The sequence below is a fragment of the Mustela nivalis genome, assembly GCF_964662115.1.
Source record: "Mustela nivalis genome assembly, chromosome: 3".
In the NCBI taxonomy this organism is placed as follows: Eukaryota; Metazoa; Chordata; class Mammalia; order Carnivora; family Mustelidae; genus Mustela; species Mustela nivalis.
In genome coordinates this window covers 48,490,566-48,516,074 of record NC_139022.1, presented here as the reverse complement: position 1 = coordinate 48,516,074, position 25,509 = coordinate 48,490,566, and the positions used below count along the sequence as shown (strand labels likewise).

The 25,509-nt window shown below is 39.7% G+C and overlaps 1 long non-coding RNA gene across 1 annotated transcript in view; it reads right to left on the bottom strand.

The window, feature by feature from the left end:
• LOC309861863 overlaps nt 1-1,467 on the bottom strand; it is a 184,107-nt gene extending 182,640 nt beyond the window's left edge. Inside the window, exon 1 of the long non-coding RNA XR_014310253.1 lies at nt 1,312-1,467. This is a non-coding gene — a long non-coding RNA (uncharacterized lncRNA). The remainder of the gene's footprint in view (nt 1-1,311) is intronic.
• Nucleotides 1,468-25,509: the final 24,042 nt, after the last annotated feature.

Sequence of the window (25,509 nt, the reverse complement as noted above, 5' to 3'; positions counted from 1 at the left end):
CCAAAAGATGTACAGTTCTTAGGAAGTTCATGTCCAACACGAATCTAGCGTCCGAGATTTCTTCCATTTAGTATATAGGCAAGAAAATCATGAGTCAAGACCAGAAGGCTTATTTGTCAAGCTTGAGAAGAAGGCTATGTATGGGAGAAGACCACCCCCCTGTAAGCTCTACCCTGTCAGGACTACACTTCAGACATCAGAGGTAAGAAGGGATAGCCCGTCATATACAATGAATAACAAAATTTGAGATCAAGAAAGTAGTAAGATTTCCCCATCTCCAGATCAGTGATTCCTAAATCTGGCTTCTTCCCCATTTCACAAGCCTGAGACTTTCCTGTAGAAATTCTGACAAGGTGATACTCCTCAGGATCCTGCTGTCCCTACAGGTTTCTGCCATCTGGCCTCAGCTGAACACCCACAGTAGCTCTGGACGAGGACCCTCAGCCACTGGGACCGCCTGATGCTCTCTCCCTGGTGACCAAGAGTGATCAGACACACCCAGACATTTGCTACCTTCTGCCCTGGATGGCACTTTCTTGAGTGTAGTGTACTGTCTCATCATAGCCCTGCAGGGTATGCAAGCGAGGATATTTATCTCCATTTTACAGATGAGAAAACAGAAGATCCAAGAGACTTGCCGAAGTTCAGAGCATACTGAGTCAGAGACAGATCCGGAATTCCCAAAAAAGCCTCTATAAATAGTTTCCCTCTAGCATGGCAGCTTCCTGTAGGTTTACGGTCCAAGATGAGCTGTCTAGATGCTGGCAACCATTTTGCTTCCTAGGACCAAAGGGAAAAGCATGAAATCCTGGCCAGAGCTAAAGAGGACAACCCTTTAATTGTATAGATCAGGAAACTGAAGCTCAGTGACTTGCCCAAAATTGCACAACCAGGTGGTGGCAAGAAAAATAAACAACCGTGGGATTACAGTTAATGCAGACCAAAAGCAGAGCAAGATGGAGGGGAACTGTGCATCTCCTGCTCGGTGTTTTAACAAAGTCGAAGTGATTACTACACAGAGAGCTGCTGTGTATTTGGAAAACTGCCCACTCCATTGAGAAATGGACCATGGCAAGGAGTAGCCATACAAATCACTGAGGTCACCTTGATGGTCTTTATGAGTGTGCCAGCCAGTCTCTGACTACTTGTGTGTGTGTGTGTGTGTTTTGTGTAGGCTTTTGTGTGTTGTTTAGTTGCCAAGGGGATGCTCAAGCAAGCAGGAGCCTGTATACATTCAGCAAAGGTAAAAAAAAAAAAAAAAAAAATCCCTGGAAAGTGTTAGCATAATTACCCAGCCAGTCTGTTTCTTACCTGGAGGTAAATGCAGTCTCTACAATTCCTGTCAGTTGTGACGATCATTCATGATGCAGAAGTGTGCAGGGAAAAGGTCCCCCCTCTCTCATTCCATCTAATTTCTCTAACCCTCTAGCGTAGCTAGAGATGAACCCAACTCCTATAAAACAGAAACAAACTTCAAATCCATGTCAGAGCCTGCCAGAGAGAATGATTTACAAACTGCCAGCAGAACATTGGTGTAAACAAGATAACGCACATTAATTCTCGGCGAGTCAATTAGCATTCAGTTATTCTGAACAGGGTCTGACCTTGATGCTTGAGGATCTGAACAGAATGCAACCTGTAGCTTAAAGAAAAATGCCACCTTTTCTTCTCGGATTGGCAGGTCTCAAGGATTCAAAGTCTCAAGAAGCACTCTTCCTCATAAAGACGCACAATGGGACAAACCCTGTCTCAACAGAACTCTTGCATTTCACAACTGATGTCTTTTTGCCTTTGAGGCCACAAACACTTTGATGACTCTCACCTTTGATCTAAATTTCTAAAGGATCTAAGTGTTATGCTGCATTCCAGAGGCATCTTTCACTTCAAGTCATCTGAGGGTTTAAAAGGTCTTAAAATAAGAACTGCACACATTTCTTTGGATATTTCTTAAATTGTTAATTCAAAGAAGAGGATTTGTTTGTATTTGTTATGCTTATTAGCATTATCTGTGCTTTGGGGGGGGGGTCCTTGGATCTGGGGAAATGATCAACCAGAGTCCCTCACAATATTTTCCTATTCCAGATACTCTAAAAAGATGTGTGACCCACTTGAGTCCACTGGAGCAGAGTTTCCCAAAGTTGAACGTGCACATGAATCTCCGTGGGCCTTTTAAAAGGAGATTACCCCAAAGATACAGATGTAGTGAAAAGAAGGAAAACATGCACCCCAATGTTCATGGCAGCAATGTCCACAACAGCCAAACTGAGGAAGGAGCCCAGATGCCCTTCAACAGATGAATGGATAAAGAAGATGTGGTCCATATATACAGTGGAATATTACTCAGATCAGAAAGGATGAGTACCCAACATTTGCATCACCATGGATGGAACTGGAGGAGATTATGCTAACTGAAATAAGTCAAACAGAGAAAGTCAGTTATCATATGGTTTTACTCATATGTGGAGCATAAGTAATAGCACAGAAGAGCAGAGGGGAAAGAAGGTAAATCTGAAGCGGGGAAATCAGAGAGGGAGACAAACCATGAGAAACTCTGGGCTCTGGGAAACAAACTGAGGGTTTCAGGGGGGAGTAGAAAGGAGGATGGGGTAGCCGGGTGATGGGTATTAAGGAGGGCACCTGTTGTGATGAGTACTGGGTGTTATATGCAACTAATGAATCACTGAACACTACATCAAAAATATATTTAAAAATATATAAATATATATATAAGTATATATATATATAAATATACATATATAAAATAAAATAAAAATAAAGAGAGATTCTGATTTAGTAGATGTGGAGTGGAAGCTGAGATTCTACAAATCTTATAAGCTCCCAGCTGATACAGATGCTGCCGGTCCAACCGCCACACTGCAAGGCACTACCTGAGGCACTTGTCTGAGAGCCTTTTTCCATGGAACACGTAATTCTTTAAAATTGGGTCCTTTTGGGGTGCCTGGGTGGCTCAGTGGGTTAAAGCCTCTGCCTTCGGCTCAGGTCATGATCCCAGAGTCCTAGGATGGAGCTCCACATCAGGCTCTCTGCTCAGTGGGGAGCCTGCTTCCTCCTCTCTCTCTGCCTGCCTTTCTTCCTGCTTGTGATCTCTCTCTGTCAAATAAATAAATAAAATCTTTTATAAAAAAAAAAAATGGTTCCTTTCACAATTTCAAGACTCTGCTATTTGTAACAGAGGTGTTCACTAAATGCTATTCCAGATGAGGGGTCTCAAACTTTCCCAGTTCATAATACCCTAGGCATTCAGGTTTAGAGGCACTCCTCCAACACCAACCCCTGCATACCCAGTGGGCCCCCATTTGAAATAAGTGTTCTGTTTGTTCTTGTCAGTTTGCTTACTGTTTATTTGTTTTGCAGGGTTCATAGTTGTCCACCCTTGTTAACTGGATAGAGACAAACCCAAATTTTTTTAAACATATATTTTTTTATTTTTTATTATTTATTTTACAGACAGAGATCACAAGTAGGCAGAGAGAAAGGAGGGGACAAACCCAATTTTAAGGATATTAATGGCCCTTGCTTCTACTGGACTACCAAATCATAAAGAAAATACTGATGAAGACAGCAGATGTCAAAATATTCTTTCCCTCAGAGGTTGCAGGATCAATTGGCTGGGTCCTGGGTGAAGGCAAAGTAGATTCTTTACTAGACACAGACAAGGCAGTTGACTGCTGGGGATAAATCTGACAGGGAACCAGAACTGTTCTTTGTGGAGCCCTTCTCTAGTGCATTCAACAGACAACCTCCAGGCAACACTTTGCCTCATGCCCAGCCTATCCTTCCCCAACACACACACACACACACACACACACACACACACACACACACACACTTCCTAGGCAATTTCTCGGGAATCATTTTAGAAGTCTCTGTGGTCCCATCTGTCCATAACATCTATTCCCCATCCCTTCTCAGGATTCCAAACAATAATAATGTAACAATAAATAATAATAACAACAATAATAATTACCACTATTTAAATCATCATTACAACCCTTTAAAATAGGTATTATTATTATTATTCTTTTTATGCATGAGAACTCTAAGGCATAGAGAGGGTAAACAATTTCCCCAAGGTCACACATCTAATAAGCAGAGATACAAGCACAGATAATCTGGCACGAGGGTCCATAAGCTTAAATGCTCCATGATACTTATCCATACTCTTTTTTAAAAATTATTTTTATTAACATACATTATTTGCCCCAGGGGAACAAGTCTGTGAATTATCAGGCTTACACATTTCACAGCACTCGCCATATCACATATCCTCCACAATGTCCAAAACCCAACCACCCTATCCCTACCCTCCCTCCCTCCAGTAACCCTCAGTTTGTTTTGTGAGATTTAGAGTCTCTTTTGCTTGTCTCCCTCCGGAGTTAATCACTTTACCAAAAAGAGAAAGAGAGACAGAGACAGAGACAAACCTTATTATCCTCTTTATCTTTTACAGTGGATGGCTCATTAAAACCAGAGCCAAAATAATTAGCAACCAAATAAATTAGTTTCCTTTCCAAGAGCGTGTTTTCAAACACTCCCCTGAGGTGAGGGAAAATATTTGCATTCTGTCCCTGTTGGTGGGGTGTGTGCAGTGAAGTGCATTCCCTAAGAATGGGTTGGGTCCTTCTAAGGAAGCAGAAAATAAGAAGGAAAACAAAACAGTTGTTTCCATAGGAAAATATGTTGGCTCTTCTTACTCCCTTACATTTGAATAAATTCTATTCCCTCTTTGGGCATACAGGTCATACTGCCTTTGTGAAGCTGCAATCATTACACCAACCCCATTCCTTCCCCAATTTTTTTAAAACCCACCAGTATTATTAGACTATCTCTGCATGCCACTTGAATATATGCATCATATGTTTGTTGTTTTTCACATATATTTTTCTGACCTCTTCTACTTGATTCTAAGCATTTTGGTTTGAACACCTACTTTGGGGCACCTGGGTGACTCAGTCAGTTAAGCCTCTGCTTTCAGCTCAGGTCATGATCCCAGGGTCCTGGGATGGAGCCCCACATCTGGGTCCCTGCTCAACTGGAAGCCTGCTTCTCCTTCTCCCTCTACCTGCCATCCCCCCTGCTTGTGCTCTCTCCCTCTTTCTGTCACATAAATAAATAAAATCTTTTAAAACCATTAAAAAATAAACACTCCTAGAATACTGGGTACTAATTTTGGCTCTTTATATGTATTAAGTAATGGGTATGTTCGTGCTTTCTTGGGCAAACACTGTCCTTCTCCTTTCCTACCCTGGGATAACTTAGCTATGTGTGATTTGCTGGGATGGTTAGAGCATCAGTTTACCTGTGCCTTCATAGTCTAGGTCACAGGCTTTCTATGTAGCCCCACTACCTGTATCATGACAGAACTACGCATGGCAGCTCGAAATCTAACTAACCATCTCATACCAATGCATCATGGTCACAAGAATACTGAGCAAAGGATGCAGGCTAGACCACAGCAAATTGAGCAACACAGCACTGAAAAAAACAAACTGAGAATTCAGCCTCCATGGATAAAGGTATGGGTCATCTTAAAGTTTCAGTTTAGGCACTGAGGATGTCTACTCCATTAAACTGATGTGAGCCAGCTGGAAAATTCAGAGAAAAGTTCTACTACATCCCATGTTCTCTAGATTAGTAATTCACTCATGTGTCCCTGAATTACATGAAGGAGCAGGTGTTTAAAAGACAAAAGTTAATTTAGCGGCACAGGGGTGGCTCTGTCAGTTAAGTATCCAACTCTTGATTTTGGCTCAGGTCATGATCTCAGAGTCATGAGATCAAACCCTGCACTGGCTCCACACTGGGTATGGGCTCTGCCTGGGATTCTTTCACTCTCTCTCCCTCTGCCCCTGCCCCCTCATCACTGCACATGTGCACGCACACACACACTCTCTTTCTCTCTCTCTCAAAAAAAAAAAAAAAAAAAAAGGCAAAGTTAATTTTCAGCATTTGTCTGATGGTCCAGGCTGAAAAGATACTAGAAGAGATCATATGAAGACCCATTTTTGGACACTTTGAGAAAAATAAGGGTAATGTTTAGAATTTGTTTGGTCAGGCTACCTTAATGTTCTCTTGCAGAGTGAGGTATCCTGAAAATGGATAGAGATAATAAATCTTGATTTTACTGAGACTTTAATTTCATCCTCTATGGCATACTCATCGATGAACTGGGCAAATGTGGTCTGAATTGTGCAACTGTGGATTGGACAAACAGACAACTAAAAACAAACTAAAGGCAACTTCAAGGCTGCTATTAATAGGTCTGTATCAACCTGGGAGTTCCACTAAGTAATGAAAGTATACTGTCACCATGTTATTGGATACAGTCATTTACCTAAATGTTGACATTAGAATATTATTTACTTTTCCTACACAGAAACATGGGAGCAAACTTGCCCATTTCAAGAAACTCACTTCCCCTACCACTCACAAGAGCTTGGAGAGATTTAAAATGGGATAGGTTTTTATCAGTGGAGCAAAGGAGGTCTTGTGAAACTTAAAATGAAAGTGAGTTGATAGATTAAGCTACCTGCAATTTTAACCCTTTGATTTCCTGGGTTTTGAGCTAACACCAATAAAAATCCATTACCATATTCATATCTATGTCTAAACTCCAAGAGTGTATAAACAGACCAGGCTAAGAAGTGGACTATAAAGCAGGTCTTACCACTCCTTGGGACACTAAAATCCCAATGTGACATTTAAGCTTCCAGAAGACTACAAGTAACCCCATCATCACCATGGAAACGACACTTACTTGCAAGGCAACCTGAACCATTAAACTCAAGAGCCTCTGGAGATCTGTGGTCTTTGGGGATATAGTGAGTCTGATATATTCTCCTCTCTGACCACTGCCCTTCCCTTCTGTGTCTCTCAGCTCTTAACTCTTCACCCTTGCCACGTCTAAGTCACCGGGTTGTCACTCTGGCTCTGGATTTAACTTGCATCCCTCTCCAGTCTGATCTTCAAAGGTAACATTTTTAAGACTGACCCCACTATCGTGCCAGAAACCCCTGCCTCCTCTTCATTGGGTTGTGTTAATAATCAAACAAGTTCATGTATGTGTAAGCAATGGAAAAATGTTGAGGTTATTTCTATTTTTGCTCTCATTTCTGGCACAGATGATACTACATGGCATATAAAAGGTATTCATTAAACACGTGTTGAATGAACCAATAAACAAGTGGAAATACATTCCATCCTACACATCAAAATCAGGCCAACATTCCTGAAGTTAAGCAGCAACCCCCCTGAAACAAAAAGTTGACTTTAATTAGGTGCTTTGTCCTAAGCAAGAATTATGTGAAGTTTAGCATTCTTTTTCTATTTCTATGAAAAATATCACAGGAATTTTATTATGCATTACAGTGAATCTGCAAATAGATTTGGACAGTATGGGCATCTTAATAGTATTAGTTCTTCCAATCTATGTGACCATGGGATATCATCCCATTTATTTGTGTCACTAGGATAAGGATAATCTCTTTAGTTTTTTTTTTTTTTAAGATTTTATTTATTTATTTGACAGAGAGAGATCACAAGTAGAGAGGCAGGCAGAGAGGTGGGGGAAGCAGGCTCCCTGCTGAGCAGAGAGAACCTGATGCAGGGCTCGATCCCAGGACCCTGAGACCACGACCTGAGCTGAAGGCAGAGGCTTTAACCCACTGAGCCACCTACGTGTCCCAGGATAGTCTCTTTAGTAAAAATATTGAGAAAAAGTGAGTATCCAAATGAAAAAGAATGAAGCTGGACCTTTATCTCACACCATACATAATAATCAACTCAAAACTGATTAAAGACATAAGTATAGCAATTAAAACTGTGAAACTCCTAGAAGCAAATATAGGGGGAAAACCCCTTGACACTGGCATTTGCAATTTTCTCATATATGACACCAAAAGCAGAGGCAACAAAAGCAAAAAAATAAGCAAGTGGAATTACATAAAGTAAAAACATTATTGCACAACAAAGAAAACCATGAACAAAATGAAAAAGCAACCTACAGAATAGGAGAAAAATATGCAAATCATATATTCAAGACAGGGCTAATACCAAAAATATATTTTAAAAGCTCATACAAAGTAATAGCAAAAAAACAAATTAACTGATTCAAAAAGTGGCAAAGGACCTGAATAGACATTTTTCCAAAGACATACGAATGGCCAAAAAATACAGAAAAATGTGTTCCACACTACTAATCATCAGGGAAATGCAAATCAAAACCATTGACATATCTTCTTACACCTATTAAGATGGCTACGATCAAAAAGTCAAAAATTAACAAGTGTTGGTGAGGATGTGGAGAAACTGAATAACTGTTGGTGAGACTGTAAATTGGTATAGCCACTATAGAAAGTAATAGAGTTTCTTCAAAAAATTAAGAGTAGAATAACTGTATGATTCAGGAATCTCACCTGTAAAGATCCATCCAAAGGAAATGAAATAGTATCTTGAAGGGATATCTGTACTCCCAAGTTCAAGCAGTATTATTAACAATAGCCAAGATCTGGAAACCACCTGAGTTAAGTGTCCACTGAGAGATGAATGGATAAAGAAAATGTGGCATACAAATGCAATGGAATACCATTCAGCCATAAAAATAAAACCCTACCTTTCGCAATATAATAAACCTAGAACATATTATGCTAAGGAAAATAAACTAGATGAAGACATATACTGCATGATCTTACTTGTAATGTGGAAATCTAAAAAAGCTAAACTCATAGAAACAGAGACTAGAAAGTAGTTGCCAGAGGCTGGAGGAAATGGGAGGATGTTGGTCAAGGGATCTAAGCTTTTAATTCTAGGGTGAATAAATTCTGGTGATCTAATGTATAGTATTGAGATTGTATTTAATAGTTAGTAATATGCTGTATACTTGAAATGTGTTATGAGAGCAGATCTTAGATAGTCTCACTACCCCAAAAAAGAAAGTTAAATAGGTGATGGACAGGTGAATAAGCTAGATTGGGGTAATCATTTCACAATGTATTAATATATCAAAACATCACATTGTATACCTTAAATAGATACAGTGTTCATTAGTTAATCATATCTCAATAGAGCTGGAGAAAGAAAAAGAACTGTGGCCTTTGTTTTGTAGAACAATGGAACCCCTTAGAGAATCTTAAGCAGTGGTATGACATGGATCAGAATTGCATTTTGTTAGGGTGATGAGGCTGGGGTATGGAAAAAGAATATGAGAACAAGCAAGGGTAGAAGGAGGAAACCAAACGGGAGGCTGTGACAGAGCACAGAGTAGAGGAGAGAATCACATGGATCATCAAAGCAGTCATGGGATGAAAAGAAGACGCTGAATTGATAGGTAATTGTGAGAAAGAATCTGCAAATGATTATCAAATGGCATTCAATCTAGTTTAATGTGAAATGCCCTGAGGCGTAATTGGAAACATATTCATCCTTGTTTTGCAATTCTGGGAATGAGGTAGCTCCGACAACTGAGTCATCAATTACAGTTCATCTTTCAAAGGAAATAGTTTGATGGTATTTAGACTGAGTGTAAATGCACTTTGCCCATTTTATCAATAATAATAGTTCATGCTTCACCATGAGAGACTACGGACTCTGAGAAACAAACTGAGGATTTTGGAGGGGAGGGGAATGGGAGATGGGTGAGCTTGGTGGTGGGTATTATGGAGGACACAGATTGCATAGAGCACTGGGTGTGGTGCATAAACAATGAATCTTGGAACACTAAAAAAATTTTTAAAAAATAACAGTTCATGCTTCTAAAATTCAAAATGATGAAGTAAAAAAGAAAAATACTATTCTCCCTCAAACAGAAAACTAAATCTCATTTAAATACAGACTTGTGAACTTTTTTCCCACTGGAAAAGAGTAACTTCTGAAAATCTGATTTTGGTTGATTAAAAATGTCACTGACAGCAGACTCCCAAACCAATTTTTATTGGGGGGTGGGGGATAAAACAAAAGCAAAGACATGATTTACTGAACAGATGTAACATATATTATACAATGCTCTCTCTCACCCAATGTCAACACACTGTCAATTTGGGGAACAGATTTGTCCTTAAAGGTGCCATAGAGAGGAATGCATTCCTAATGCCCTCACCAGGTCTTTGATACCTAAGAGTTTGAAAATGAGAATGCACTGCTCTTTTAAAAACAGAGGCAGAGGACTTAATGCCACTTTTCGATAGCACCCAGAGGTTTTGAGAATTAACCAGTTCTGAAAATATATTACGTGCTCTCTGAAGGAAAATTAAAACACAAATCAAAATTGTTGAGGGAAACATCAGTGCCCTCCAGTAGCTGAAGAGCTACACAAAGCTGTGCTCACAGCCAGTAACACAGAAACTACATTTCAGTGCAACCCAGCCTACAAAGGAGAGTGTAGAGGGTCACCTCCCTGTAGTGGTATCAAATCCTCCACCTTCAGCCCCTCTCTTACCAGCGGCTCCCTTGTTCCCTGCCTGAACAGAGAGGTTTAGAGATCCTTCTGTAGGAGCTTTCAAGTTGCAAGCCCATTCCCCGCCCCCCCCAACCCCCATTCCAAAATCGTAACTCTGTGGTTAGTTACCAAGCTTCCAGTCATACAGGAAGGACTGTGCTGGGATGGAGTGTGATCCGGTTCAAAGGCAAATTAAGAAAATGCCCAGACTTCTATAAATCATTTAAATTCCAAAGATGACTAGAGAATGAACCCAGTACAGATGCAGCTTTGGAATGTACCTTGCTAATAAGGAAACATGATCGTTGTACAATACCCATTACAATAAATCTTTATCTGAGAGTAATGCTGATATAAGCATTCTTCTGATTCCCTTTCCACCCTTCACAATCAAAACTGTGCATTTTTTTAGCCTGAAATTCAATATTTACTCATTCATCCATTCAGCCAACATATATTGGAGTCATACTGTGGATAAGATATTTTGCTGGATTCTGTGAGAAAATTCAAGATGTATAAGACCCAGGGTTTTGACTACAGTGGCTTACAGTATAGCAGAGAGGTTAAATCCCTTAATTTCTGAAGGGGAAATAATCTTGAGTTTGCATATCAGGTCTGATTGTTGACCTTGGGGAAGCTATAGATCTGAGCTCTGGCTTACTTGTATGTAAAATGAGGATAATAATAATATATATCGTATAGGGTAAGCATTCCAAGAGGAGACTCAGAGCCACAGAGCCCAGCAAAGAAAATGGAAAAGTCAGATCAGCCGGCCTTCAGGACCACCAGTTGAGCATGAGCCAAGAGTAGTCAGGAAATGTGCCTTGGAATCAGACTATACATGACCTTGAATGTCAGACTAAGAGATGTGAGCTTCATCTAAAAAATGATTGGGTGTCTCTAAAAGCTATTATGTGTAGGAGTAAAGATGCAGATAAATCTATGTACTTCAAAAGGATAACTACATATGCGATGTGATGAAGAAACTAGAAGGAAACTAGAAGCAAAGAAGCTATTTAAAAGGTGACAAAAAAAAAAAAAAGCCAAGACACAATGTATACTCTCAACCTAATCATGAAAAACAAGCAAACAAATCCAAATAAAAGGGCATTCTACAAAATAATTGGCCTATACGCGTCTCAAGGTCATAAAAGATGAGAGAAGACTGAGGAAGTATGACAGGTTGTTGAGAATGAAGGATTCATGACAACTCAGTGTGATGTGGATCCATGATTGGATCCTGGAACAGATCAAGGACATTAGTGAGAAAACTGGTGAAAGACTAGAGTTCAGTTGATAATATGGTTACCAATGTTAATTTTGATAAATGCATCATATATATATTTTTTTTTTTTGAAGGTAGAGGTTTTCTTTTTATATATACAAGACACATTAATCCATTAAATTTGAGGACACAGTACAAAAAAAAACACGTCAACTAATTCATGTGACAATGCTGTTCATATTCATGACGCCATTTTTTGTTGTTGTTTTGTTTCCTAATAATAAAGGAGGACACTCAGGGCTGTTGGGCTGATATATATTTGGGGGTCCCCCTCCCCACCTCACCCATACACCACCAGGGTGAACAGGAGGAGGAAAAGGAAGGCAGGGCCCACAGCAAAGTTTCATAATCTTGAATGCAAGGGGGTAGGAGAGGAAAGGGAAAGAAAAAAAAAAAAAAAAATATATATATATATATATATGAGCTCTCTATATTATTTACATAACTTTTCTGTAAACCTAAATTTATTTTTTTTAAGATTTTGTATTTCAGAGAAAGAGAGAGAGAGAACATAAGCATGAGCAGAGGGAGGGGCAAAGGGAGAAGCAGACTCCCCCCTCGCTAAACAGGGAGAAGCAGACTCCCCCCTCGCTAAACAGGGATCCCAATGTGGGGCTCAATCTCAGGACTCTGGGACCATGACCTGAGCCAAAGGCAGAAGACTTTTGACTGACTGAGCCACCCAGGCACCCCAAGCTACACTTATTTCAAACAAAAAGGTTTTTCGTTGTTTGTTTGGTTTTGATTTTTGGTCTTTTTTTTTTTTTTTTCAGTCTAGGCAAGAGAAAATATCAACCTGAACAAGGGTAGTGGTTCTGAGAACTGGGAGAACAAGAAGCAGAATTGGTAAGATATTAGATGCTGACTGGGGTTGGTAGGGTGACAGAGAAGTCATTTGAGAATATGACTCAAGTCTCACTGGCTGAGCAATTAGTAGACATTTACTTTTCAGAAGTCCCAGGAGGGAACAGGTTGTAGAGGATGGGTAATGAGTTCTCCCCTGCACACTTGAGTTGTAGATGTAGACAAATTAATACGAAACTGGATATGAAAGACAGAGAAAAGGTGGGGTTTTAGATTTGGGAGTCAACAATATAAGGTAATAGTTAGAACTATAGGAGTGAATACATTTACCAAAGGAGGAAGAAAAAAGGATGAAAACAAACACTTTTAGGAAAATATCCAAATTTAGGAAAAAGAAGAAAAAGGAAGGACCACATTTTAACTCTAATTCTTTCATCAGGGGAAAGCTCATGTTTAAAAATATAATAGATCTGGAGTAAACTGGGGCTCTGGAAAACACGTTTTCTATGCCCATGATGGAGGTAATTAGTGATGGGAATTAAACAACAACAGAAAAAGGAAAAGAGAAAATCAGGGTCATTTGTGTATGCTTTCAAATAAATAGAAAAGCTTCAACAAGTATGTTATTGGATTGATCAAGTTTGGGATTTGAAATCTCAGCGGCATGTTTTAAAAGAATGTAACTGTGCTTTTTACCATTAGCCTTAAAAGTTAAAACCCCATCTCCCCCAAATCTCCTGGCTTCTTGTAGAGTTCCGTTATACATTTAGAAGAATAAAAGACTGCAAAAAAAAAAAAAAAAAAAAAAGAAGAAGAAGAAGAAGAATAAAAAACTGCAACATGAGAAGAGCGGGATAGCCTGATTGCCACGCATTTTAGGAAAATCTGCTCAAGAGTAGTATGGTATTTTAAGTTTTCCTAGAAAAGAGTACCCACACACATATTTTAAACATGTATGCCCATATGTATGCCTCACAAATCTTAAGTTTACACTTTGGTGAACCTGTTTTGAACACAAATGGTCTTCTGCTTTCCAGCTTCCTGAAGTAGCTGAAGAGTCGCCTATCAGCAAGTCCCCACTTTGTAGAGAATTGCTTCCCCACTAATTCTAAATGGTTCTTAATGCCATGGTCCCATGGGCCCTGTGCTGGACCTCAGTGGGGTCAACCAGAGCTCCTCCTTGGGATTTGAAATGGTAACTGATTACTTTACTTAGACTCTATGGTGATGAAAGCCACAAGTCATGACACTTGGAAACTGTCAACAGCCATGGTCTCTGCAAGTCTGCATTTAAAAATAAGAATAAGGGGTGCCTGGGTGGTTCAGTGGGTTAAAGCCTCTGCATTCGGCTCAGGTCATGATCCCAAGGTCCGGGGATCGAGCCCCACATTGGGCTCTCCGCTTGGTGGGGGGCCTGCTTCCTCTTCTTCTCTCTGCCTGCTTCTCTGCCTACTTGTGATCTCTGTCTGTCAAATAAATAAGTAAAACGTTAAAAAATAAATAAATAAAAATTAAAAAAAAAAAAAGAATAAAGCTGAAACGCAGGTTGAAGCTGATGTGAGACATCCCGAAGGAGTTCTGGTGTCATCTGGTTACTGCTCCAGTTGTGGCTGGAGCATACAAGTATCACTACCCCCTTTCAGCTCTCCATGTGAGCACATGACTTACTCCCAAAGCCTTCCAACAAACCCCCTTTTCTTGCCCAAGGTACTTAGGAGTGGATTTGTGTCAGCAGCAACTGTAAGAGCCATCACTAGTACTCCTCAGGATTCTGCCTGGTTAAGAGGACTCTCTTCCTCATTCTTCTTTATAAGCCATTTCTAATGCATCCTTGTACCCTAGGACAGGATTTGTTCATTAAAGTTGAACTCTTAAACGTAGGGGGCCTCCTTTCTTCCTTCCTCCTTCCCTTTCTCTGCCTCCTTCTGTGTGTCCGTTTCTGTCTCTTTTTCTTTCTCAGTTAGCACTGGGGCCAAGTATGGCTTCTGATACCTAATCTAGGTCTAGAATTTTGGACCATTTGAAAGCATCCCTCTTATCTCCAACATGACTGTCATGTGAGGTTTGGTTTTCAGAAGAAACAGTCTTATTTTTAAACACAAAGACATAAATGCAATTGCTAGTACAGGAGCAAAGGAAGCTTTAGAGCCAACCAAAACTGCACACGTGTCTCTCCTCAGCCACACACTAACTCTGTGACCTTGACTAAACTGCCTAACCTTCCACATTTCTAAAATCTAACAATGAATAGTTTCCACTGTGCCAGGCACTGTGCTAGGCACTTCACCGGTCACCTTTACAAGGTAGCTGCTGTTATCCCCGTTTTACATATGAGAATACTGAGATTTAGAAAAGTTAAGTCACTTGCCAAAAGACAAGGCACGAAGGACTCCAGAGCCCACATTACCCACCAGGGGACACGATACAATACCCGTCCCAAGAAGGGAAAGAAAAACAGATACATGCAACAGAATCTGACACCACTTGGACAGGATTTTTTTGTTGTGTTGTTTTAATGTTCACACCATGAAATAAGAATCAAATTAATCCTTCTATAGACAGCAGCTACCCACTACAGGTAAGTGAATGAGCAGGGCCACTAGCTAACTACTGTACTTCCCATGACGTGGACACTGATCTTCTCTATTCAGAAAGAACACGGGCCCCAGAGGAGCAAGTTGGAGGAGGCCCACTTGCCTACTCAAGGAATTGACTCTTGGTTTACCCCATACTGCTTCCTGTCCTACCTCTTCCCGCCCTTGTGTTTGCCACACCTGCTCCTGATTGTTTGAGCCCACAGAGCCCATGACTTGTATCATGAAGAGATATCTTCCCACAGCTAACCGAATGAGTGAAGAAAATAAATGGTATGTGCTCATGTTATCAAGCACTTTGTCTCTTTATATTAACAAATTAAATGACAAAGTTCTTCCTTTGTCCACTATAGGCTAAACTGGGCCTTCTTTCTCCCTACTTTGCTCAGGGACTTTTCCCTCAGTCTTGCCCCTAATGTAAGTGAAAATTAAAAACCTTCTTTCCAACACTCAATATCAAATACTTTCTCTGTGTGCTCAGATCTCTGAGATGAAGTTTTACTCTGTTACCTGATTTCACACATGAAAGTTGCCTATATTCCTCTTCCTAAATAAATAAAAGGAAAAATGCAATTATAGGTTCTGTCATAGACTCTGCAGCACAGTATTAGCTCACTATACCTGTCACATAAATACCTTTACATTTCAATGGTAGCCACAGAGATGAGAGGGCAAATATATCCCTCACTCTTCTTTCCCTTTAAAAAAAAAATGACTTGTCATGAGAGGGTTTTTTAAATTATAACTATTACTTTTCTATGTCAAATTAATCACTGAAATTTGACAATGACATTTTTGGCCACTCTACTATGGATTCAGGCAAACTAGTTAAATAAAAATTAATTGAAGAAGGGACACCTGGGTGACTCTGGGTTAAGCCTCTGCCTTCAGCTCAGGTCATGATCTCAGGGTCCTGGGATTGAGCCCCATGTCAGGCTCTCTACTCAGCGGGGAGCCTGCTTCCCCCTCTCTCTCTGTCTGCCTCTCTGCCTACTTTGGATTTCTGTCTCTCTGTCAAATAAATAAATAAAATCTTTCTTAAAAATTTAACTGAAGAAACAGAAATTACTTTCATCATATAGTACTATGCTGTATTTCTACAACATTATTCAGAAAGATAAATTTAAAAGTTCTGTCCTTGACACACTTGGATAAGTGTGCTTATATGTATGTTTCTGGGTCTGCACCAGACAACGCATTTAGTGTCTGAGGCAGCACAGTAAACTACAATACTGTATTAAGTCTAGGGATTATTAATATTCATGAGACTCAGTTTACTCATTTGTAAACATGGGGTGATAATGTCTTATAGATTTAATATCAAGATTAGCTATCACAAATATAACATATGCGGAGGTATATAATATTTAGTGAATGTTAGCTCTTGACATATGGCGTGTGTTTATATGTGTTGACATCACCTAGATGTGCAAACACACATAATATCCACACACAAACACAAAACATCTGAAGCATTTGGTCAGAGACTCAAATGAGGAATTACTGAATCTGCAAACCTCATATAGTTATTCAAGAGATGCTTCAGTGTCTCCAGCCTCCACAAACAGGAATCCTCATAGAAGGTGGGGTTGAAATTCACCGAGGCTCCAGTGATTTGGGGATGATGACTTTCAGAGCCAAAGAACAAGTGCAGAGACACTTGCCAACTTTATTCTGCTCATCTCTAGTCAGAACTAACATTGCTATTCATTTTGAGTGACCCTAAACAGTTCTTCACATTTGGATGGTGTTTGTGCAGCCATTAAATTGACTCCCTGGGAACAAATGGAAAAATAAATCAGCAACAGGCACGTATTTTGTCAGTTTCTATCAGCTTGGGCTGGCACTGCCTTTCCATTATTGGTCTCCAGGAGAACATGTGACCCATTGGGCAGATAACTAATGTGAGAGTCCTAACAGTTAACTTCGTTTTTCAGTATTTCCTCCAAATTTGCTCCTAGAAGAGTTCATGGGTAATGGGATGAGTTTTCAAATCAAAAGGACTTAAATTGGAACCCCAGGTGGACATCTCATGGACTGAGTAACTTCAAAAAGGTTATTCAACTTTCTGAACACCAATTTCCTCATCTGAAATATTTTCTACCACAAAGGTCTGTTCTTACAAGTCCATGTTCGTGTGTGTAAAGCACCCACTGTATACTTGGCAAAATGGTAACCAGCTGTTAGCAGTTTATTTCCTAGAAAATACCTCTAGCATTTCCATCCACTCTAAAACCCTGTGATGGGCAACTGCTGAATCTAGAAAGATTTTGATCTAACAGAACAAAGGCATAAAGAGCTAAATGTCCTCAACAAGGAACACTGACTACACATTTATTAATCAAAGACTGTGTTGACATAGCTACTGAAAACTCATGATTTTTGCATGCACTAAAGCCATCTATATTTAATGCACTAGATAAAACATTTGACAAATGTCCATATTTAGATTTAACTAATAAGGGGACTTTCTACACATCTGCTTTGCTTATCTAATACTCAAGTATAGCTAATAATTTCAATGAAGGTGGATTGCAATTAAGCATCAGTTTTGTATCTGTAATACAAGGGCAGCAGTTCTTGGCTAATACAGTTGTCATGAAACTTAACATAATTTCAATAAAAGTGTTAAATAAAGTTTGAAACATTTTGTAATTTGTGAGGTTTTCTACCATTAAGTCAACAATGATTATTTCTCTAACAGCAAAGTGCCCACTTCAGTAATTTGCTGATTGTCATCCCAAATTACATTGATTATTGACACTACATAGTTTAAAATACATGATATTTTAAGTAGTCAAAAATACATCACAACAATAAATACCCTTAAATGGTAAGATGGACCAAAACCCTATCCCATACTTCAAAGAACATCCTAGTTTCTGAAAAGTCAAAGTTATAAAATGACCAGAAGTAGCTAGATTTGTAAAAAGTAGATCAGTGGCTGATGGTGAATCAAATTCTTTTGTTCTACAGTATTTCTATGTCCAATGTGTTGAGCAATCACTTCTTATACAAAGCCGCAGATGCCCAGTGAAATGTGCAAACGACCTTCTCTCTGCTCTCCAGAAGTTAGACGCTCTTACACAAGTTTTGTGAGGCTTTTCGTCTTGAAATTTATCAATTTTTGGCTTGTATGTATAATCCAACGTCTAAAATCTGCCAATTTAATCAAACACATCCCTTTATCTACTCAAATTGCCAGGAAAAATAATTACCATGATAAAAGATTTATTCCCTAGGCCTACTGAAAAGTGTGATGAAAACTATGGGTCTTCTCTGCATATACACACACATACAGGTCTGCAGACTCCTTCAGGAGATGGCCGACCACAGAGCCAACATTAAGCATTCTTAAAGATTTTTTTTTTTTTTTTATTTGACAGAGAGATATCACAAGCAGATGGAGAGGCAGGCAGAGAGAGAGAGAGAGAGGGAAGCAGGCTCCCTGCTCAGCAGAGAGCCCGATATGGGACTCGATCCCAGGACCCTGAGATCATGACCTGAGCCAAAGACAGCAGCTTAACCCACTGAGCCACCCAGGCGCCCAAGCATTCTTGATATAGAAGTAGGTGTGTGGCTGGAAGCACGGGAAAGGCAAATTGTGAAGTCCATCTGCATCACATTCGTCTTTATACACATTGTGACTAGCAGAGCAGTGTGACAAAGTAGGTTCTCTGTAAATGTTGGATCAAGAAAAGAATGAGTGAAAAATAAAGTAGAAAGGATAGGCAGAGGACAGCAAAGGCCCCTGATTCTCTATTTTATGAGGGAATAACCAAATTTTCCCCTAAAAAAAAAAAAAAAAAAAAAAAGGCTTACTCCCTGTAAGACCGACATTCTGTGAAACTCTACTGATACTCTCTTAGCACAGCCACCTCCTCTAAGGGCTTAGAAGAATTAACACAATTTCACATAGTGACTGATGTACAGCAAAGGAGGAAATTGTGTCTGGGAGGTATGAGTCTCCAGAGATCACAGGTTTTACTTGGCTGAGCTGAGTGATGTGTCGATTCTTGACTCAATCACAGGTAACATTCTTGTTTGCTAGGCAATGATATCACAGCCATTCTCTGCAGACCAGACAGGACTGAATATGCTCTGCCTGCCAGGACTGTCTGACGGCCCCTGGTACATGTGTAGAGGAAGTCACTCATGAACTCACTATTCTCTGTTGCGGGCAGGGACATTTTCTAAAGTGATATTTTAACCACATCAGTTGTTACACCTACCTAATTGTCTGTCAGCCCAGGAATCTGTGTCAGAACTACCTATTCTCCTTATGCCATTGGCATTCCAGGGAAACCCTATATCCACAGAGAAGATGTAAACTGGCTGTTGTTTACAAATGTCTACTGTGCACAGCTCTGAATGTGAGGAGAAAACAGAAGACAAAGATGTCTCTGGAAAGTAGGAGAGAAAGTAAGGCTTCCCCAGAGACAGGTCACCATGAAAGCTTCTTCCATTCTTCATCCTTCCCTCATTTCCAACACAAGAGCACATCGTGTTTCTAACTCATGCTGAAAATTCCAAAGGCAAACCAAGCAAACAGCAGGAGGAGTAAAGAAGAAACTGATCTGTCCTATTTGACTTCTATGTATCAATTCTATGCAAGAGTAGCAATATTCATTTCATGCCCCCCAAAAATGCCACAAAAAGGACGTCCTAAAGTCCTAGTGGATATACACCACGGGTTGACGACTTCTGTGATCAAACATTAAAAGCAGAAACAACTTCTCTCTTTCTGACTCTTCACACACTTTATTTTTTCTCTTTTGCAAATACTCAGAGCCATTTCGTTTTCTCCAGGCATTAACCCCTCTCCACATGATGGTGTTTAAAATCCAATAGGCCTGGAAATGCTGGTCTCTTCCTCCCTCTATGCCCTCCAATCTCTACCACCACTCTCAGTTGCTGACTCCAAAATGGCACTAGGCTAAGAAAATAAAGAAGCCAAAGTATTGTGCCATTTCTTAGCAATTGTCATTTTCCCTTTTCATTGAAGATGTAATTTAACAGCTGAAAGTGAAAACTGAAAAGAATGAGCAATTCCTTTATTCAGGACTCTGTAGAAACATAATATTAGGCAGCTTCCTTGAGGAGACACAGCAAGCTTATTTATTTTAAGAGGCAGTACAGAGACTGGCTGGAAAAAAGAATAAATAAACCTTGTGTTCCTCCAGCCTCTTGGATTGTTATAATTTTAATGTGATAGTATGCCCTTCCCTCCATATGTTCACACATACATCCTTATGTGGATTCAATACACGATTTCACTAAATGAATTGCATCTGGTAGTCCAATGCACAGGGCCTAAAGACTTCATTTTATTCCTTTTTATTTGAAGATGAAAAGTTTGATAATTAAGCGATCCGAACCATATTAGATATCCTATCGCTATTCTAACAATTTCAGTTTTAAAGCTCTTGAGCATGGATATCACTGCCAGCCTACAGCGACAGGCTGCAAATGACCTTGGCTTAGGTCATTGTCCAGAACATAGATCCTTGGGGGATTCCCTCAGGTTTGTCAGCCTCTATTTGCTAGTGTCCTTGACACAGAACACTGGCTGTATAGCCCTGGCCAGGCTCTCCGTCTACCTAGTAAAGCAGAAGTGATTCTGTCAATAAATCTCATCATACATAAATACCTGAGGATGTCCCAACAGACCACCTGAAGAGCAAGTTCTGAATTTCAAAGACGTGCTTCCTGATTCTATAATTACAGAGCTGATGGTGAAGTCACAGAAAGCTCCTGGGGAGTGAGGAGAAACTTAAATGAGAAGGTATGCTCCTGGTTAGAAAACAATGCTGACTGCAGCTGGGTGATCTAAACTTTGAAGATAAAAAAGACACTTTATAAAGGCACAGGCTCTTGGCTTCATATTTGGCATGTCCAAAAAAACAAATTTAAAAGGTTTCGTACCATTTAAAGATATTCAGGGAAAGCAGGCCATTTAGAAAATACTTATCTTTTCCCCCAGCTTGCGTCAGACACTTATTTATTAAGCAATCTACTGGAGTGAATAGATCAAAGTATTTGGTGATAGACACTATCAGATCCAGTGACAGACACTGTACTAAGCATTGAGTGTACAGAAGTCAAAATCAAAGCCCAGACCTCAAGAAGTTCAGTGTATAATTTGAAAAACAAATACAAATTACAATCTAAAATTCACCAAATTTGTCAAGGATTCCGTGAAGTCATTTCCAGTGACTGACTGTATAAATTTTATTATATCCATAGAGATAAGACATACGGGTCTAAATGAATTATGGAAAAGCTTTGCTAATGAGGATAAATAAAAACGCCAAGTTTTTGATATTGCACAAGCCAAAGAATAGAGGTTATTCTGAGAAAAGTACAAGATTCTAGTCACATTTCTGGTACTACTGCAACATTTTGGCTAAGTCTTTTAATATTTCTGGCTCTGTTTCTTCAGCCCTTAAAATGTTATAAAATATTTCTAAAGTTTATCATAGTACTAAAATAATATCATATGTATTAAACATGGGATATCAAAGTGTTTCACATCTTAAAGTTTTACTACACATAATTTAATCTTTTTGATGATTCAGAAGGTTAGTCATCACTACAATGTCAACATATAAATGAAGTGGAGGGGCACCTGGGTGGCTCAGCAGGTAAAAGCCTCTGCCTTCGGCTCAGGTCATGATCCCAGGGTCCTGGGATCAAGTCCTGCATGGGGCTCTCTGCTCCATGGGGAGCCTGCTTTCTCCTCTCTCTCTGCCTGCTCTCTGCCTACTTGTGACCTCTGTCTGTCAAATAAATAAATAAATAAATATTTTTAAAACATAAAATAATAAAAATAAAATAAAATAAATGAAGTGGAGATAAATGCACACCAGGATTTTGGTTCATTTTATTTGCCACTGTATTGTGTTAAGCAACGATATCTGGAATATGCCAAGGAAGGTCAAAATTCTATTCACAGCTGTGGGTCAGTGTAGAAGAAGCACAAAGGAGAGTGCAAAAACAAGGGGGAGGGAGGGGTTAACAGAACCCGAAAGAAGAGAGCTGTGTAAAGGAGGTCACTCCTAGTCAAGGGACCCAAACACCTGAAGCGAGCCTACAGAGACTCCCAACGGTGAAACCAAACGAATTCACAGCCTTCGGAGGTGGAGACCTGGATGGAGAAAAATGAAGAGAATCTAGAGTGATATCAGAAGGTATTTAGAATGGTCCACCTTTTTACCCCACCAGTATCTACGCTTATCCTTTATCCAAATACAAAGTGTGTCAGCCATTTTGGAGAACAGTACAGTGGGTCCTCAAAAAATTAAAAATTCAACTACCATATGATCTCGCAATCCCCTCCCTGGGTATATATCCAAAAGGAGTGAAACCAGTATCTAAAAAAAAGATACCTGCACACCCAGGTTCACCACAGCATATCCACAGCAGCCAAGATATGAAAAAAAAAAAAAAAAAAAAAAAAAACTAAACTAAACTAAATGGCCTTTGATGGGTCAAGCAAATGTGACATATATAGATACACATATATAATGGATTATTATTCAGACTTACAAGAGAAGGAAATCCTGCCATTTGTGACAACATGGAAGAAATCAGAGGGAGTTATATTAAGTGAAATAAGCCAGAGAAAGGCAAATACTATAAGGTAGTTATCACTTATAGGTGGAATCTAAAAATAAATAAAACAATTTCTTGGAAACAGAAAGTAGAATGGTTGTTGCCAGGAGCTGGGGAAGAGGAAAATGGGGTGATGTAAATATGAATGCCTAGTAATAAGTTGTAGAGTAAATTCTGAGGCTCTATGGTACAGCATGGTGACTCTCATTTATAACACATGTATACTTGGAAGGTGCTTAGAGAAGTTCTTAATTGTTCTCACCAAGAAGGAAAGAAAAGAGTAACTATGTGAGATGATAATCTATTAATTATCTTGATCTTGATAATCATTCCACAATGTACAAAAGGGCATCACATTGAAGACTTTAAGTATATACAACTATATTTGTCAATTCTTCCTCAATAAAGTTAAATTAAAAAGAAGTTTTTAAGTCATGTGTCCCCAGTAGAGAGGTTACACAATGTCTCATTAGTTAAGCATTAGAAAAGGCTGGTATCAATTAAGTCCCACTCAAACCTAAAAGGCTAGTCACCATTTGTGTCCATCAAATGAAGAAGAGGAGAAAAGGAAGGGAGAAAAAAGTACAGAATAAAACTGCTACGGTTGCTGCTTCTGTAACTAGTCATGAAACCTGAGCTGATAACCTTCTGTCATGCCATCCCACGATTCCATCCTCTCCACCAGGCCTTCAACTAGACAAAAACTTTACCTGATGGTGTGGCACAAACTTCTAGTTCTACGAAATCTAAGGTTTTCGCAGTCTTAATTGGATTGTTTTGACCAGAACTATTGAGTGTAGATTGTATAAAAAATTCCCCATTAAATGTCGTCATCCCCTGCTACTCTTTGCCTTCAGGGCTGATCAGAAATCACATTCCTTCTAGGTAACTGGGACAATCACAAGGAAACCAAAATAACCAGAACATCCAATATGTCACAACAAAGACTGCTTGCTGGTAAAATAATCCCTCCTTTCTACTGTAAGTTCTCCAAAACCACCAGAGCCAGAATTGCAGAAATAGGGAGGAAATGTTTCCCAAACTGGTTGTTATATGTAATAGTAAGACTCTTCTTCACTTTTTGGTTCCAGGAGGCACAAAGAGAAACCAGTGTATGCGTAACTAAGAGCAATGCTTTTTCTGGTGTCTGCATCTTATCACACAGCACCTGAACTTCACAACATGTTTCCTAACTAGAAATATAAGTGAACTTCCAGCAGACCATCCCATCATTCTATGGAGCCAAGTGCTTCTCAGTTGCTCAGCAAAAAGAGGTCTGAGAACATGGGTGTGTGCCTGTGTTTCTGCACCTTGCTCTACTGTAAAATGTGTACCCTGGCTAGAGGTGATGTCATTTGGTAAACCATGGCAATGACGAAAACATTCCTCAGATACATGGATGGTGGGTTGAGCCTTCCTGAAATACGAATCTACCCTTATACGGAGAAAGATGTGCCCTCCCTATCTAGAGAGTGGTCAAACTAGTGTACCACCAGGTTGACTGCTGGTCCTCCCTTGAAAATGGTGCCTGGGGCACCTGGGTAGCTCAATTGGTTGTGCATCCAACTCTTGATTTTGGCTCAGGTCATGATGTCAGGGTCTTGACATCAAACCCACTGAGCCACACTCCTGCTCAGTGGAGAGTCTGCTTGAGATTTTCTCTCTCCATCTGTGCCTACCCTGCTCTCTCTCTCTCTCTCTCAAATAAATAAATCTAAGAAGGAAGGAAGGAAAAAAGGAAGGAAGGAAAAAGAAAGACAATAGTGCCTTATCAGGAGTTCACTGTTTTGGTATATATGGCTGATGGTCTTGGTGACCAGGAGCAGCAGCAGCCAACTGAAGGAAGAACACAAGTTTGCATAACTTCCATCCCTGCCACTCTAGACACTTTGTAGTTAGACCCATTGGGTGAGAAGTAGGTGACTGAAGAAAAGACTGGCAATCAAGGGAAAGAACATCATATCCATCTCTTCAGTGGATGTCCTCTGATGTGTACTATATGGAACATGAGTATCTTCATATGTTGTACCCATTCTGAGATCCATTCATTCCTCCCTCTCAGATGACCTTGCCACCAGTTTTTCAGCATGGTTATCTCCAAAGCCCTGATCAGTCCATCAGCCTGTTAGCTACTGCCCATGGGTTAACTGTAGGTCTCTACTTTAGACCGTCTCCTTTTCACACAAAATAAACAACCACGAGTTCTGATCCTATGGAGGATTTCTGTTCACCACGGTCTTTCAGGTCATACTGCAGTGTAGTAGCCAAACTCTTCTTACTGGTGTAGACATACTATATAGATAGAAGTACAGACTGGACTTATGCTTTTCTCTCCTCAATCCACAAGTCAGGAAACCAATATGGAAGTTTTTCCAATGACTAAGTAAATGTTTTACAACTGGGAAAAATAACCTCAGGATGGATTACTGTTCCCTTTGGACACACCTTTAGACAGACAGTGTGTAGGACTCCATATCACCTGAGCTCCATAAATTCCTACTGTGACTTGTGAACTACCATGTCATTTTGGGTCTCTGGGGATCTTAAGTTCAGAGCCAGTACCCAATAAAGCCTGAAGAGCCTGAAGAGTTCCATTTCTCCCATGCATAGTCACCCTGGAAAATGGCTCTAGGAATATCTAAAAAAGGCTTGTGGGTTTATTACACAGTTGTTCCTCAAAGAGACTTTATTTCACCTTCACTTAAGGGACTCTGGGGCTATGTACTAACTTAAGAAATGGATAAATCCCACTTTAAAAA